At 44.5% G+C, this 17,597-nt stretch overlaps 1 protein-coding gene across 1 annotated transcript in view; it reads left to right on the top strand.

Moving 5' to 3' along the window:
• The first annotated feature begins 4,291 nt into the window (after positions 1–4,291).
• Positions 4,292–17,597, top strand: part of LOC116952215 (monocarboxylate transporter 2-like) — a 67,731-nt gene continuing 54,425 nt past the window's right edge. Inside the window, exon 1 of the mRNA XM_032971350.2 lies at positions 4,292–4,584. The gene's annotated coding sequence lies outside the window, so the exon portion shown is untranslated. The remainder of the gene's footprint in view (positions 4,585–17,597) is intronic.

Here is a 17,597-nt window from a genome sequence, read left to right as displayed (position 1 = left end):
GAGACGGCAGTGTGTGGGCGTGCTTTCTATGAATGTAATAAACTTGAAAAAAATTGGAACAGAAATCATTAAACAGAGCACAGAGATTTGTTCACGAGGCAATTCAGATCTACAAGCACAGACACAATTTCAACCGAGAAGATGGTTTCAAATTAAGCAACCATTGGAAAGATGTTCTAAATCGAACCGAACATTAAACTAATTTTCAATGGTACAGTATATTTTTCAAGTAGTGGTACCCCAAACTTTCGCAGCTTCTTAAAATTCCCTTTTCACACCATCAATAGGGAAAGTCCCCCCCCCCCCCCGCGCCAAACGGCAAGTCCACCGGCATGTACACCACCTCTATGCTAAGTCGGCCAATCTAATGCTAATTTTTATGCTAATTCCTTTGTCAAGGCACCTTGTTTCCTCGCACACAGCTTAAAGGTCGCGGTCTGAGCATGGCTGTGTTTCACTGCAGCGCTGTCCTCGAGACAGCCTGATCCCTTCACCTGATGAAGGCCGCTTGTGTTGTGGCCGAAACGTCGTGATTTTTTTCGATTTAAAGCTTTCGTGACTGCAAGGATTCATCTTCTTTGGTTCTTTCGGTAAAGTCAAGTAGAATGAGAATAAAATAATAAATTGATAAAATAAAATAACACAATAATATTCTCACGACGTTTCGACCACAACACAAGCAACTTTCATCAGGTGAAGGGACGAGACTGTCTGGTAGGACAGCGCTGGAGTGAAAAAGCCACGCTCAGATCGCGACCTTTAAGCTGTGTGAGAGGAACAAAGCGCTTGTTGATGCACGGCGTATCGATGACCCTGTAACCCGTCTGAAGAGATCGCCACGAACTCTCCCGAAGCAAAGTCGCCAACCAGTCGCAAAGCAATCGTGCTCGCCAGTCTGGGTCTCGCAGGAGAAGGGAAATCTGCAGAGCTAGGAGTCGAGCGTCTATCCTCAGTAAAATTCCTCTCGAAACCCAGACTGGCGAGCAATATAAATAGTAGTATAAATCCGGGGGCCTTAAGCCCACCAGTTCAGTTTAGTTCCATCTGCCGAAGTGGATGCATTTTTCTGAGATGGCATCAAGAGGCTGCAAGCATCTGGCAGAAGCATTTTGCTATGTCTGCGGCCAATTTATCAAGACAAGAGCGAAAAAGCCACTCTGTGGAAGCGTCTGCTAAGATGTGTGAGGCCTACAAGGTATATTTCGGCATGCCTGTCGGGGATCAAGACAAACCTTGGGCACCACATTTCACCTGCGAGCAATGCAAACAAAACTCTGGAAGGTAAGATGCCAATTGTTGCTCGGAATTTTAAGTTATAAATTTTGTTTTAAAAAATTCAATTGTGAAAGTTTTAAATTTTAAAATGCTTTACAATATTCAATATTATTGAAAAAAATATCATATAGGAAAAATGTTGCGATAATCTCTTACACATTAGTCATGGATGAAATACATTTATTTTTGTAGGATGGTACAGAGGGGAAAAGAGAGCCATGAAGTTCGCTATCCCAAGAATTTGGCGGGAACTCACCGACCACTCAAGCAACTACTACTTCTGCATGGTGGACCTTTCCAAACGTCGGACTGGCAAGATTGCACCTGCTATCATGTATTCGGACCTTCGTTCATCCATCGCCCCGTGCCACACTGCCATGAGCTCCCCGTACTCACTCCTCCGGAGAGAGAGCAGCCGTCTTTAGAAGAGAGCAGCAAGTCAGAGAGCGAGGAAGACGTTGCAGATCCAGATGACAATTTCAGAGGTGGAGCTGAGGAGAGAAACCCACACTACCCCAACCAAAAATACCTCAACGACTTGATTAGAGATCTTGGTCTCACCAAGTTCAATGCCGAGCTTTTGACTTCTAGGCTCAATCAGTGGAACTGGTTGGATGAAAGTGTACAAGTAGCAGATCACAGGAAGCGTCACCAACCTTTTTGCAGCTTCTTCACCCGTCAAGATGGACTCTGCTTCTGCCACAATGTGACCAGTCTGTTCGAGGCAATCGGAATCGCCTGTAACCAGAATGTGTGGCGCCTCATCATTGACAGCTCATCCAGGAGCCTCAAAGCAGTGCTGCTTCATAATGGTAACAAGTACCCATCTCTTCCCCTGGCTCACTCGGTGAACTTCAAAGAGGATTACAACAGCATCACGACCTTGCTCGATGCCGTGAAGTATGATGAGTACGGCTGGGAGGTCATCGGAGACTTCAAAATGGTGGCATTCCTGATGGGTCTCCAAAGCGATTTTACCAAGTTTCCCTGCTATCTTTGCCTGTGGGACAGCAGGGACACCAAGGCGCACTACCACAGGCGGGACTGGCCACAGCGGACCGAGTTCTCTGTGGGGAGGAACAACGTCAAGTGGGAGCCACTAGTGGACCCCCGGAAGGTGCTGATGCCACCACTGCACATCAAATTGGGCCTTATGAAACAATTTGTCAGAGCTGTAGATAAGGAGTCGGCAGCCTTCAAGTACCTTCAAGACTGCTTCCCTAAGCTGTGTGAGGCAAAGGTCCAAGCCGATGTCTTCATCGGACCACATGAAGAAGATTCTGGAGTGCAATGAATTCCCCAAGAAGCTCACTCGTAAGGAGAAAGCGCCTTGGAACAGCTTTGTCGAAGTGGTTCGTGGCTTCCTGGGCAATCACAAGGCCGAAAACAAAGTGGAGCTGGTTGAGACTCTGGTGAAGAACTATGGCACAATGGGCTGAAGGATGTCCCTCAAAGTCCATATCCTTGATGCTCATCTTGATAAATTCAAGGAGAACGTGGGAGCGTACTCGGAGGAGCAAGGTGAGCGCTTCCACCAGGATATACTGGACTTTGAACGCCGCTACTAAGGACAGTATAACGAGAGCATGATGGTAGACTACATTTGAGGGCTGATTGGTGAAAGTGATTTACAGTATAATCGTAAATCTCGAAAAACTACTCACTTCTAAATCTTTTCTAGTCATTGTTGTATTACTTTAGTATAAATACATGTTCATTTTGATTGATATGTTGTTTTTTCTGACTTTATGTGAACGAAAAGACACAAATTCGCCCGTTTTCTCATTGAAAATAGGTACATTTAAAAATATCACTGTCCTGATCACGAAAGCAAAATTTCTGGGGAATAATAGCCATTTTATATACTTTTTAGGCATAAGCATTTACGATATAACACTTAACTACCCAGGAACAAAAATTGTGTTACATCGTGTTCGGTAACGGTGCAGCCCTGCAATTGCTCACCCACGCCACTGCTGGTGGAAGAGCCTTCCCACCTGGGGGAGCTTTAGAGGGTATTTGGTCTACTCTTTCATGGTAACCAGACGTCTTCAAAGAGGTGTGGGAGCAACCACACTTTCACCACCACGCGCAAGCAATGAGCTGCCCGCAGTGTAGCCATGTACTCTACCTGTGTACTATACAGCTGGGTGGATAGCGGCAGGGGGATTACATAATCTGGCACTACTGCCACATCCGGGAGATCGAATTGAAGCGGCGACCTCTGGACTTTGAAGGTCATCCAAGTGCCATCACCATTACACACTTTGAGATAAATATATATGAAACAATATGTTGATCGTGATAACGCAGTCAGCAGTTCTGGGCACGCGTACATTTCCTCCTGATTTGGTTTTTTTTTCGCGTGGATTTTAAGTTTCCTTGGATACGTTTAGGTTGATTGTTGGTTACGATTGCATTAACTGCAAGTGATATCGTGAAACTTAAAACTCGTTCTAGCATTGCCACATTGGGTATTTTGACCATCAAAAAAATGTGAAATTTTGACCAATTTGTGGCCATGAGTGGCCACCCAAGAGGTTTATTTTGGAGAAATGTACTTCCCTCCCTCGAAGCAATGAGTCAGGCAGTGGTTAGTGCAATGCACTGTTAACCCAGTGACATGAGCTCGATGCCCGGCCACTGCCAACACCAGCGGTATTATCTGAAGCAGTCCTGAAGTATGGTCACACAACCTCCGTGACCCTTCATCCAGCAGTGGATTGACAAAACAATGGTAATCATATCTAGTTTCAAAACCGTTGCAGTCTTTTCTTTCCTTCTTCCTTAAAACCCATTCATACTTTGCCGAGATACGGGCTCGATACACGTTTCCCAAGAGTCCTAAAAAAAACCCCAAATACGGTATCTTGAACGCTGGTTCTCTGCAATCACCACTGTTAGCATTTACATACAACCCTGCCTTCCTTCACAGAAGGTCATCTTGGTTGAACAAAAAATACCGCAGGGGTAAGAGTAATAATAGTAATGACTTCGAGTGAGAGAGGGGGGGAATGGGTGTGGCGTTTAATGTTTGGATTTCATTGGCTCAGGAGTTGAGGTTTGTCATGGGCGTTTACGAAGGACGGAAACTCTGTGGATGTATGCGGTGACAGCGATCACCCGGCACGCGGCACGCACGCACGCACACACGGCCACCGCCAGCCATCCCCATCGCTGTGGTCAAACTTGTGCTCCCACAAGGGCATTTCAAAGCCGGAGGGGGTTGTCGCGAGTCGCGAAGTCGCAAGCGAAGTCCGGACACTCCGCCACTCGACACGGATTGCTGCCAGCCTTCTTTTGCACCAGGCAAGGACTTGATTTAAATGCCATTGAAGCAGGTAGTGTGTGATGACTGTGGTGGCGGCTGACTTGCGTTTGTATAAAGCCGCGCACGCAAGCAGTAACTTTTCCAGTCGCTCAAAAGGAACGAGTTAGCAAGAATTACCAGTGGTTGCGTTTTGCATGAGTAACTGCGATGAAACTGAACTCACGCTCAACACGAGGTGCGAATTAGAACACACTACAAAGTTCCACGTGCAGTTACTCAAAATGCAGCGTATGTCTACATATGTGTGCCTTCAACAGAACCCTCTTGTGTAGGATATGGAAATGAATAAATGCTGTTGGGTACGTGGTTTTATATATTTTTTAATTAGCCGGTACAGTACTGGCACTTTTATAACAAAACTGAACAGATATGTTGTTTAGCACATTTTGTTCGTGATGCACATGTTTGTAAGTTCCACGTGGTAAAAGAAAATTAATGTGGCTGAGCGTGTTATCATAACAATACGTATTATTTAGCGCGATCAGTACATACGATTGTGTCTGTGAACGCCCAACGGAAATGTTTTTTTTATTTTTAGCTGATTTTTTTTTCATAATGTGGCTCTTGAGAACATTTCGCATTGAGTCCCGGAAAGGAACTTAAATAACAGTGCAACTTATTTCGGCCACTTTGGACGCAATATTCAGCCGGGTAGAGCTGCATTTAGACCACGTGGCTGTGAATAATAAGGTTGTGATTTTAAATCGGTAGTGTCAACAACGCCCCTTCATCCCTCGAAGGGGTCGATATTACGAGAACCACTTTGTGGGACGTCAACATTGATTGCCCTTTGGAGTCATCCACCGTCGCCATAGGAACGTGGAATTTCCACCCGTTGGCTTATGCTGTAAATCAAAGATGGGCACTGACCCACGCTCGCTTGGGAAATAATTATTCTTTGACTTAAAAAAAAAACACATCGATGCAAACAAAGCTCGCGTGCATCTCTGAGATAAACCCATGAGCTTTTGAACACTGCATAATTAAACCCATTTCAATGATGATAAGGTGGGCGTGCTAATGGGCGGATCCTATTATCCGTGTTTAACCCCCGTGTTTTACTCTTATCCACAAAAAGAAGTGCGGATAACAGAATGGATGATGTTACATCCGGGAAAGCACATCTGGGTCAATTTGAGCGGATAATGTGACGAATTTGCTGTTAACGTTCTGCGTACTGCTATTATCCACCCGGAAGGACGGATAATAAAGAACTGATAAGCATTTCAACTTGTCACACGCGCAAAAATGTTCGCTCCCTCTCGTAGTAGCTGGTTAATGACACATTTACGCTTATGCAATCTAACCCAAAACAAAAAATAAACTTTAATATAAAGAGGTTTTTTTTTGCTGTGCACTGCTCTGCTTAACCAAATTGCAGAATTGCCACGGGATGTTGGCCAAGCATATGCGGTGCAGCAGATAAGTACGGAGAAACGAGTGTTGCTGTACAGGAAATGATTGTGGGCAGCTGTCAGATCCCCAATGGGGATGCTACCTTCTTCATCTGAACCGAGGTGTAGCACACCAGGTGTGCAATTAGTTTCAGAACATTCGCATTGCCAAGGTCATCCAAAAATAGTCCCCCAAAACGGGGAATTAAAAAAAAAGTGTCAGAACGTGATGGCAGCTCCCGTGGTTGGTAGATGGCAGGAAGTGAACACTGTGTTACAACAACAAATAATGTCCCTGGGTTGTAAGTGTTACTTCCTAATTGCTTATGCCTCAAAAGTACAGAAAATGGATATTATTCGCCACAAACTTTGCTTTTGTGAGCAGGACAGTGACATTTTGAAATGTACCTATTTTCAATGAGAAAACGTGCGGTGTGCATTTGTGTCTTTCGTTCACATTAAGCCCTGGTCACAAAAGCAAAGTTTTTGGGACGAATAATAGCCATTTACTATACTTTTTAGGCATAAGCAATTAAAAAACAACACGAAGACCCCGGAAACAAAAATTGTGTTACATAGTGTAACTTAACAAGAAGTGGCTTTGCATTGTTGTAATGAGTTGTTGAGTGTTAGTGTCATTATATATTTGTGCTTGTGTTTTATGTTCATAAATAGCTTTATTTCCCATCATTCAGAATGAATGCTATGCAGACCGTTTAAATTTAGTTACGCTGTAGACTGAGTTCAAAGTTTCCATGGCCATGCGTTTTACTGCTCGTGACCAAATTATCCCGAATACGCCAGAAGCTAAGCAGGTATGAGCCTGGATAGTGCTTGGAATACCGACCACAACCCATTACAGGTGCTATAGGCTGTGGGGCTACCTAATGGGCAGCAGAGGGCAGTGCAGCCACATCCAGTGTTGTACTAAACTTCTATGCTGTCACATCTATACTCCCCACCTTGACCAACCCGCAAAGGCCAGAGTGGTCAAGTATGGTCAAATAAGTCCCATGACCTGCACGGGATGGGCAGGCCCTCGTACAGCAGTGGATTGACAAAAGGGCTGTACATACACATGCATCTTACTAAAATAATAGTAGTTTTAATTTATAAACTCACAGGGACAGTACTGGGTTTATTTTTTAGAGAACAACAATGAGCGTCCGTGCATTATCTGCATCAGGCGAGACAATAAAGGCAAACATCTCCCGTATAGCCTTAGCAGACCGTTGGGGCAAGTGCTGTTAGTGAGCACCTAATTAAGGGTCCACACGGCACACACAGGAGACGGTGGCCTCCACCACGCCTAGCCACCTTTGTCTCCCCAGTGCACTCATTTAAGGCTGAGTCGACCCAGAGGATGCCCTGGACCGGTTCAAATATTCGGGAATTGAATTCGGGTTGCCAGATTCGTCGCGCGTTGCGCTCACCACAACACCATGGCTCCCAAATGCGAGACACAACGCAGACAAATACACAACACGGGATCTCTAACTTGCTTATAATCAGTACCCCATGTGTTCCATGTAAGACGTGTTTACCAATTATGAGGTGCATGCAACTTAATTTGTGTATTCACGGTACGGTGAAGGTTGAAAGGTGGACCGTGGTGGGTGGGTTGTTAGGACTAGAGTTTGGAACAACCTCGGTTTATTAAAGCCGCAAATTGCGGCAGCACATCTGATGCGCTAATAAGGTGGCACACGTTCTTTGTATTAGCTGGAAGCTATGAAATGGTCTCTGAAGATCAAAACGTGTTTCATAATTCGCTTCTGCAGATGACTGGAGAAATGTAGCCGGCGGTACAGCTGATACGTGTTTTCTACTTCCCATGCCAAATTTCGTCAATGAAGGCAAAAGAACATTGGCTGATCCCCAACATTTATTCATTAATTGTATATTCTGCAGCTGGTACGAGGAGGTGGGATGCCGGATTATTTAATATATATACAAATTGCATTTGTTTATTATCTGCGTATATATATAATCAGGTATATGTGGGATGTGATTACAAGTGCTGATATATAAAGTATGCTGCTGTTAACACACACCGACAATCGCAATCCTCCCAGTCAGCATCAGTTGAATTTCTACCCCCCACTCCCCCCCCCCCCCCCCCCCACTGTTCACCCAGCAATACGAATGGGTACACCACACTTACATCGATTTGGCAGGTTGAATGTGGTGGGGTAAAGCGTGGGTACTACCACGTCTTCGAAGAGATTTGGCTGGCATGCAAGAGAAGGCCAAAATACCCATGAGTTTTTCGGAGGCCCTTTCACTAGCCGAGTCATCAATAAGCAATTGCAGGGCTGCAATTGCTGGGCCTCCCCCTATGTCAACTCAAGCTTGAATATCTACGGAACCTTTTTTTTTTGCCAATATCAAGCACGATGAAACAAAATAAGAATTCGGCTTTTCCCTTTCTGGCAATAAAACAGGTGGTGTTAAGATGTTCAAACGCCAAATAGATACCTTTTACAAGGCATCAAGTCCGCATTAACCACACACAGTACTTGTGGCAAAACATGCAAACTCGCATATGCTCTGATGACATATATATGGCAACCCTGTACAACCAAGCCATACCGGGGCTATGCCGGGATCTTGCCGAGCCAGCCCGGTTTTTTCCACTGCAGAAGCTGAACTGTGCCACTGAAGTCTCCATGCAATGTACGTTATCATTATGCCTTTCCTCTTTGCCCTGCTTGGCCTTGAGTCATATTGAGATGGATTGCGAGGTCAGCGTATGGTGCTTTGGTTCTGGGCTGGATTTTCCAGTGGAAAAAGGTGGTTTGTTATTATTACTGGATAGAGACAGCTGCCAGCATTTGTACAACCTCTGTGTACACCCTTCAGTCTTGTCTTATCAGATCTTGGAAGGTATGCGTCCAGCAGCAGATCGATCGTGCTTGATGATTATGATATAATTTGTGGGCTATTTAGGCTATTCTGTGTGGAAATAAAGGTAACATTGCGGGTATACCGTCATATTTATGACCACATTCACCCAGCTGACTGCAGTATTCCCACTATGCTACTGTTAGGGCAAAGGCAAAAGTGGATTTAATAATCTTCTTTGGTTCTTTCGGTAAAGTCACGTAGAATGAGAATAAAATAATAATTCTACGTGACTTTACCGAAAGAAACAAAGAAGATGAATCCCTGCAGTCACGAAAGCTTTAAATCGAAATTTGGATTTAATAACTTGAGCATTGTTGGGAAAGGTGACATTTTTTACTCTTTTTCAGTTGGTCACTCTGTACAGTTCTTCCCAGCAGCTGGCCTCGACAGGACAGAAAGCGTGTATACGCAGATGACGAGCGTGCAAGGCGCGATGGGAGTCGTGCTTTTCTGCTGTTTGTGAGCAGCACACCTTTGTGTATCGTTAAATATTATTTGTTTCCAGCCTGCGCACGTGTTCCTGTTGTGAATGTTTTTTTTTCCTCATCATTAAAAGAATAAGTTGGATTTGAATGCACCAACAACATCGATTATGAATTCAAACAAATTGTATTGATCTGTTCTCTGGCCCCTCAACCGTGACTGCAAATGTCACGTGACGGGGAATTTTTATTTTTTGTTACCGAAAAGGCGCGGAGGACATTAAAACGTGACTTTGACAAGACCTTTGACAAAGGTCACATCCATAGAGGGCCATCTTGCCATGAATATTTTTGGCAGCTTTTTCGCAATCGGAGGGAAAGCCCCGTTTTAATTTAACAAGCAGTAATTTATATTATTATTTGGTGGGGGGGGGAGGGGTATTTTCTAGGCTGCAATTAACTCACCTCTAAGGCGTATCAAACACGGTATCCTCTGCTATGGAGCAAACAAAGAAATAAATTGTACAATATAGTTTTTTTTCCTCCAAAAAATCTCTCGCTGTTAACCATTAGCAAAGCAGATGGTGCCTGCACATTTGCAGGCCGGTGTAGCAAGTTGCCGGCATGAGATAATTGCGTGGCAAATTGATTAATTGGCTGTGCCAATCTCTCTTTTTTTTAACAAGGCCAGTCGATTGGGGACGTGACTGGAACTAGATGGTGCAATGTTAATTGCCCTCATCATCGACATGGAAATTCTCACAGCATCGTTGATATGTATTTTTCTCAATACTTTTTTTACAATAAAAAAAGCTTGAAGCAACGTACTCAAATCAAAGTTAAATTGTGTTTTCCCAACTTTAATAACTAAGGGGCAGTTCTCATCTCGTGTTCAGAGCTCTGAGACACTGGCACAAATTCCACTTTCCGATGACGAGGCTACGTCAATGTATAGACCAACCAAATTTGGCTTCCTACAAATTGGTTCCAAACTTTATCAACCCCAGTGTGATGTTTGGCTGAGCCTTGCCCTCAACTGGGATTTGAACTCAGATACTTCCAACTATAAGCCAAGTGCTCTAACCACCATATCGCACGCTCGGATGTCTTCAGAACATTGAAAGTATTGTGTTTGTAACACAGCCATTTAAGGTTAATGTTTAAGCTTGAACATTAGAGTGAAGGTTGTGCAACAATCTAATAAAAATGCCCGTTAAGAGATCATTCCCATGGGGACGTTGGGTGATGCCGTGGTGCGACGGTTAGATCAGTGGACTCCCAATCCCTAGGATCGTGTCTTGTGTTCCCCCAACCTCATTCTACCCAGCAGTAGAAATGGGCTGGTTGTGTGTGGTGGGCTAAAAGTGTGGGTATTCCCTCCTCTTTCAAAAAACGTCTGGACAATGTGAGTGAGCCAAATATACCCTCTAGGACTCACTCGATTCGAGGTCCTTCCGGCAGCAGTTGCGTGAGCAGGTAATTTCAGGGCTGCGCTTTTGCCCCGTTGATTTCTTATTAGGGTATATGCAAATGTTGTTGCTGTAGGGCAAGATAATGAAGTATATTTTGTTTTTTTTCTAAATTCCCTACAAAAACAGAATCACAAGTCACATACTGGAGCACCATCAGGATAATAATTAAAACAAAAAACAGCAGAATATGGCCATAAGTGGACACAAAAGTCACTGAAACCTATGGGAATTCCGTATGGGATTTCCCCCCCCCCCCCCCACAAAATTGGCAGTGATTATTCCTAGAGGGAATGCCGATGCTGGGCTCAATTCCCCACCGCTGTTTCCCACACCCCAATTTATGATGACAAGTCAAGTGTAAGCTACCTTTGGGAATGGACACAAGGGATTCCGCTGATGATGCTGACACTATCTGCACAAGGCAAAAACAATGATATGGCATTCCTGGGGGACTTTTACTAGAGGCGGGCAATTACTGCTTAAAAGGTTACCATTTCATGGTGTTTACGGGGAAGGGAGGGGGAGGAATGGGGGAATAATAATAATTTAAAGTCCACTGTCAATCCACTATTGGATGAGGACTCTCCACACCATTTCAATCGTTGGTGGTTCTTTGGCCAAACACAACCGATGTACATTCAAGAAGTGGTCCATACTCTCTGGCTCTTTCGGTAAAGTCACGTAGGTATAAAATAAATTAAATCACGACGTCTCGGGTGCAAAAGGGCTGCTGGTAACAGGAGGCTATATAGGTATATAGCCTCCTGTTACAGCAGCCCTTTTGCCCACTTCAGCAATTTTTTTCTTGCTGTGGTTCCATCTGATGATGGACGCTTGTGTTGTGCCCAAAACGTCGTGATTTCATTTATTTTATTTTATACCTACGTGACTTTACCGAAAGAACCAAAGAGTATGGATCCCTGCAGTCACGAAAACTTCAAATCTAAATGGCCCATAGTTGATTTTTGTTCTTGGTGCCTCTCCCAGTGCTCCGGTTTTACCTGCCCTCCAGACGGTGTCATTAAACCACCCAGGTCTGCATCCCTAACTGTCTCGAATACCTTTGGGCAGTTTTGAGCTAAACTATTTTGTATGACCAGGTTAAAAGCCCTGATGAGCTATTTTCTCGTTTTCAAAAGCGGCCATTGAGCGGCAGATTTGTGCCAGAAACAGCGCCACATATGTTAACAAAAATAAAATTGACTTGACCACGAATCGTTCATTATAGCTCACCATCGAAGTGGCTTATATTACTCGTGGCGATGTACAGTTGCGGACAAATAATCTAAACGCATTGTTTCTAAATGTGGATGAGGGCAAAATCGGAGGACGTCTACACGGCCACCATGGGGAGAGAGAGAGAGCACACGACCTCCAAATATACAATTGGCATCGAAAGGGACCGGGATTGAACCCACAAACCTCCTGAGTACCAGGCGATGGAGATAATCTCTCCTCGCCACCGTGACGCCTCTATAATAGTGCAGAGTCTGTGTTGCTGATAGGGCCTCCAGACCTAACAGGTTGATTGTGATGAATCAAAGGTGTACTTGTTCGTGTGCCCATACACACGAAGGTGTTGCTGCCATAGTAGAGGCTTCATTCATGAAAAATGTTTCGCGAATATAAATTTTTTTTGTAAATAATCAGCCTGCTGGGTGATCCATAAATGTGCGTCATGCGAGAGGCTCCCTAAACCACTAATTTCCCGTGGCATCAGTTTTTGCCCAATGGGGGAGGGGGGGGGAGATGTCCCTGGGGTTCTTGAAAGCTGCAAATGGATGCCAACTGGAGTCACGATTCACTAATTGTTTGAGACGGGAGAGTCATTAGTTGATGGTGGCAGCCTGGTTACTCGTGACTTCCAAAAATAATCATCACATTGTTAAAATATGGTGTTGTGCCTATTTGTGGCCATGTTCCAGGTCTGGGAATTTTACGAAAAATATTACTCCTATCCAAAGAACATTTCCTGAGTAGTTTGTGTAAGAAAATGCAGCACCCGTAATGTGGATGAGATGTCACCTGAAAAGGTTCCAGAAATTGAATCACAGTATTTATTTATCCTGGACAAATCCGATGAGCTATGAAGCTCAAGTAAATCGAGCACTCGCCTAAGATGGCAGTCCCGAGTCAGTGGTGGACATTCCACATTCGGATTCTCGGGAGCTTCCTCGTCTTTGGGACGAGCCCCGTTGACTCTCCACAGAGTGGTATTCACTTAACCCACGTGCCAGAGTGACGATGATGATGAGCTGAGCCGACCCCCTGACCTTACTCGAGGTGTCAACCTTCCCGTCTTGCGCGAGGTGTTCCCCTCTCACGAGGCATTGTCACCAAGTCATTTTAGTCGGCCTCAGATCAGGACCCTGGTGAAAGCAAATAACACAAAGGTTCATTTCTAGCCTCAGTTTTGGAAACGGCAAAAAAATAAACCTGCCGTGAGAGTGGTGATGCACATATCGCGTTGCTTTTATATCTGTACATAGCTCGTCTAGCATGTTACTTTGAAATGTAATGTCCCATATGCTTTTAACAACATTTCCTGTCGGGATTCCCCAATCGTAGTTTACAAGGTGAGATCAATAATTCTCGAGAACGTGACAGCTTCGCGTATGGGGTGTAACAACGCATCGACCCAACAATTAATCTTGATTCCTAAGGGCGCGATACGTGCATCGCACACCACGTGTGTGAGAATCGGTGTATTTTGAATGAATATATTTCATTGCAATATGGTTCATCTGACTGCTGCAGCCACGAGAGATGTTACCATTCACAACAACCCAGTAGTGAGCACGCAAACGTTGGGCCAACGTTTGCGTGTTCACTGGGAATGTACTCTCCGCTCCGCGAAGGCACTTTTAAATCTAGATTGAAAATGAATTTCTTTGGAACTGCTTTTTATGATTAGTTTGCTGTCCTTCCACCCGCACCTCCGATTAGCACGGTTGGCTACGGACGGTGAGAAAGAGGTTCAACGTGCATCCATTCACAATAACCCAGTGAACATGTAACGTTGGGCTACCGTTGGCCCAACGTTTGTGTGGGCAGTCAAGCTTTACCCAGTGAGGCGGTCGCTACGTCTGTATTGTCCCCTGTAGTTTTGAATTCTCTCCCCCAGCCATCGATGCTGTCGACTCCCTTGCCACTCTTTCAAGTCCATGCCCCTCAAGATCTTCCTCTTCTCCTCTATGACTGACCGACTCAAATCATGCGTACATCTCTGAATAATGTATATGCATACGCCTCTCTGTTCGCTCTTGAGTACATCCAGCTTTATTGTACAGGGACTTGACATACCGTACATATGTATCTTAGATGCTGTTTAAAATGTAATTGAATTGTATTGAAACCTCTGTGACTGTTGCGGTTATAGTAAGGCCTTCATCCAGCAGTGGATTTACCAAGGGCTGTAGATTGTTATTGATACTAAATATTTCTAGGTACTGTAGGTACTTATGTACCTACAGTACCTAGAAATAGGTACTTATGTAAGGGAGTTTGATAATATTGGGCATTACATACATCACGTAACCATGAAACTATAACGTAACATTAATTAAATCAATGATGACTTAACATCAAAATAATATATACAGTATGTATGAATCACTCTGACCTTAAATTATATATATATAATTTTAAGATATGGGATCTTTACCAAGGGCGTACTTATCCTCCTTGAAATGGCATTGTTTTTTGTACCTTTCTGTGTATAAACACAGAATAAGTTCCTCTAACCTTGTGTTCGAGTAATAGCAGCGCCCAGATACAACTGCTATCAGGTAATCTGAACGACCTTGGCTACAACTATGCCCAGTTTCCAGGCACTGGGATAAATTATTCCATTACAAAACAGCAACTCGCGCAACGTCAAACATCACGCTGCATTCCCCTTTACAGCCATAGGGGAAGGGCAAGCCCAGGCGGTCAACACCTTTTTTAGGGCCGGCGTGGGAGATATGGCCAACATCACGGCTGGGATACCGTTGTCTCGACCCCAGTGCTGATGTTTTGTACACATACCGTACCAGGTGGTTCAAGGGTTGAGTTGATATATGGGGGGAGGAGGTGGGGTGGGGGTGCCCAGCACCAAGTTCCGATATCACTCGGCGATCAGGTCTACTGTCGGCTGGAAATGTTTACCTGAAGTTGCCCCGGGCTGATATAGCACAGTGCACCAACCGCTACGCCACCACTTCCCCTACAGGTGTGCACCAAACAAAAATGACAAAGATCCCCCGTGTAGCCTTAACGGACACCTATGAAGGCCGGCACGGCACACGGGAAGGTGGGTGGGCCAGCACCACGCCCGACCGCCGTCGTCTCCCCAGTGGCGATGTTTTTTTACACAGAGCACCAGGTGCTCATTTGAGGCTGAGTCGACCTAGGAGAGGCCCAGATAATCGACACTGGTGTTGACCGCGAGTGGGAATCGAACGCCAGTCGCCGGGTTCGTAGCGCGGCGTAGCGCTAACCACCACACTACCGCTCCCCACAGGTGTGTACGCACGCCCAAGGTCATGCACCACATTATTTGGTGATCTTGCTTTGGCAGTGGTGCACAACAAAAAGTCAACACATCCGTCAATTACACGGTGGATTAAAAAGGAATATATATTATACTAGCTTTACTACCCGGCTTCGCCCGAGACTTGGATTCTTACTCTTTGGGTTTTTTTTTCTTTCGGTAAAGTCACGTAGGTAAAACAAAATAAATGAAAACAACTAAATTAAATCACGACGTTTCGGAGGCAACGCAAGCTTCCGTCTTCAGGTGGAACAGTCACAGCAAAAATAGCTGTATCAAGTGATAAACAAAAGAGTATGAATCATTGCAGTCACGAAAGCTTCCAACTTGGATTCTTGTCTCGGATTAACACACTACCTATGCGGAGGGTGGGGGGGGGGATGCGTGACGTCAGTAGGCACACTGCGTGACGCTGCCGCATGCGGGTGACATCACAGATGTGACGTCACCGCTCACTTGCCGTGCAAAATATATAAATTTTTGCGCCCCCCCCCCCCCAATACAAAAGTATTTTTTATACTTTTGCATTGCATACAGTCTGGAAGCTACCCACATGCCAAATTTGAAGTTTGTTGCATGTCGGGAAGTATGATAAACATTTCGAACAGACACACATTCACAAATTTCCCTTTTATATATAAGATGGATGACGTTTCATGAAATAGGCCTTCTTCATAGCACACAAAGTAACAGCGCGGTGTATAATTACTACCACATGAAGTAATTTACGTTCTTTGAAGAAAGTCCAATGGGACTAAATATCACCCGTAATATATTTTGCTTTCAAGGCAGTTTTGTTGACCGTGTTAGGGTTTCAGGTTACGTAACATATCGTACAATTATGAAAACACCGCACATCATGTAAAAAAAGAAAGACATGCATACAATTGCAACCACATTCAGTTACACATTGCATCTTGATATAACGTACGGATGGATTTATCTTGTGACGTTTGCGTTGTGGGTGGCAGGGTGGTGCAGTGGTCAAGACTTTTGCTTCACAACAAGAAGTCTGTGGTTACAATGTAGAATAACAAATAAGCTCTGATTTTTAAGTGCCTTTCATATCGAAATATCTCAAAGCGGTGTACATAAACAGTAAAAACTATACTCATAAGTGTAGATACAATCTATTTGAAATAGCAAGCTGATAATAACAATGGCAATGTCAACTACACTCGAAATGCCAATAACATGAAGAACAAACTTCTGACTCGGGCGCATGTCATTGTCGTGTTCGTATGTTCTCCCTCTGCGCTGTGTCGAGTTCGTATGTTCATATGCTCGAATGTGATTGTGTCGAGTTCATATGTTCGAATGCTCTTTGTCGAGTTCGTATGTTCATGTGTTCTCCGTTTATTCGGTGTCGAGTTCCTACGTTCGTATGTTCCCCGCCTGTTCTGCATGGGATTCCGCCAGGTTCTTACGTTTTCCTCCCACCGCTAAGAGCACACACACTCTAACTGGTGTCAGTCACACATACCGACGTTGACAATGTACCTGCAAATGACTCAATTGGGATTACACACAGCAGCGGCAGCAGCAACATCACCCCCCCCCCCCCCCCCCCCACTGCGAACACTTGACATGATCCTCCTAAAAGAGTCCTCAGACTTCGTATGTGTGATGCATGTTGAACTTCTTTCGCACCGTACGTAGCCGTCCGTGCTAATCGGAGGTGCCTTAGTGAGGCTGTTGTCCTTCACCGCACACCTCCGTTTAGCGCAGCTGGCTACGTATGGTGCGAAAGAAGTTCAGTATACTTACATACAAAAAGCGCAACAGTAAATAATCCTACTACTTAAACAAATAATAATATATGCTTAGAGTTCCCTGGCTGGCTGCTGGCTGGGCTCCTCTCCACCCCAACAATAATTCTGTTGTTCGTAGCTGTGGGGCGTTACCACCAGAACTAGCTGGGTGACTGGCTACACGGAATAATCCATGTAACAAATACACATCGGAATGACGTGAAACGGCTGAAGAATGAGAAGTTTGGGAGATGTAATAATGGAAAGCGACACCAGAGGTGGGAATAACGAATACAGAATACTGACACGGTTAATTTACAATCGCTATAACTTTTCAATGTACGCTCCTGTTAATGCAATTCTTTCGCCAGAGAATATATATGTATATTTGAACAACAACAACAAAAACCTCACGAAAATATTATCTCGCCAATTATATTTCACGTCGAGGATTGTGAAAAGAGAATGCAAGTGTCAGCTGTCTCTTATTTCCTGTTGCCGGGGCAACAGG

This window comes from Petromyzon marinus, chromosome 46, assembly GCF_048934315.1.
Source record: "Petromyzon marinus isolate PM22_M1 ecotype Great Lakes invasive population chromosome 46, UKy_Petmar_22M1.pri1.0, whole genome shotgun sequence".
NCBI classification, from domain to species: domain Eukaryota; kingdom Metazoa; phylum Chordata; class Hyperoartia; order Petromyzontiformes; family Petromyzontidae; genus Petromyzon; species Petromyzon marinus.
This window is presented reverse-complemented; position numbering and strand designations above follow the sequence as displayed.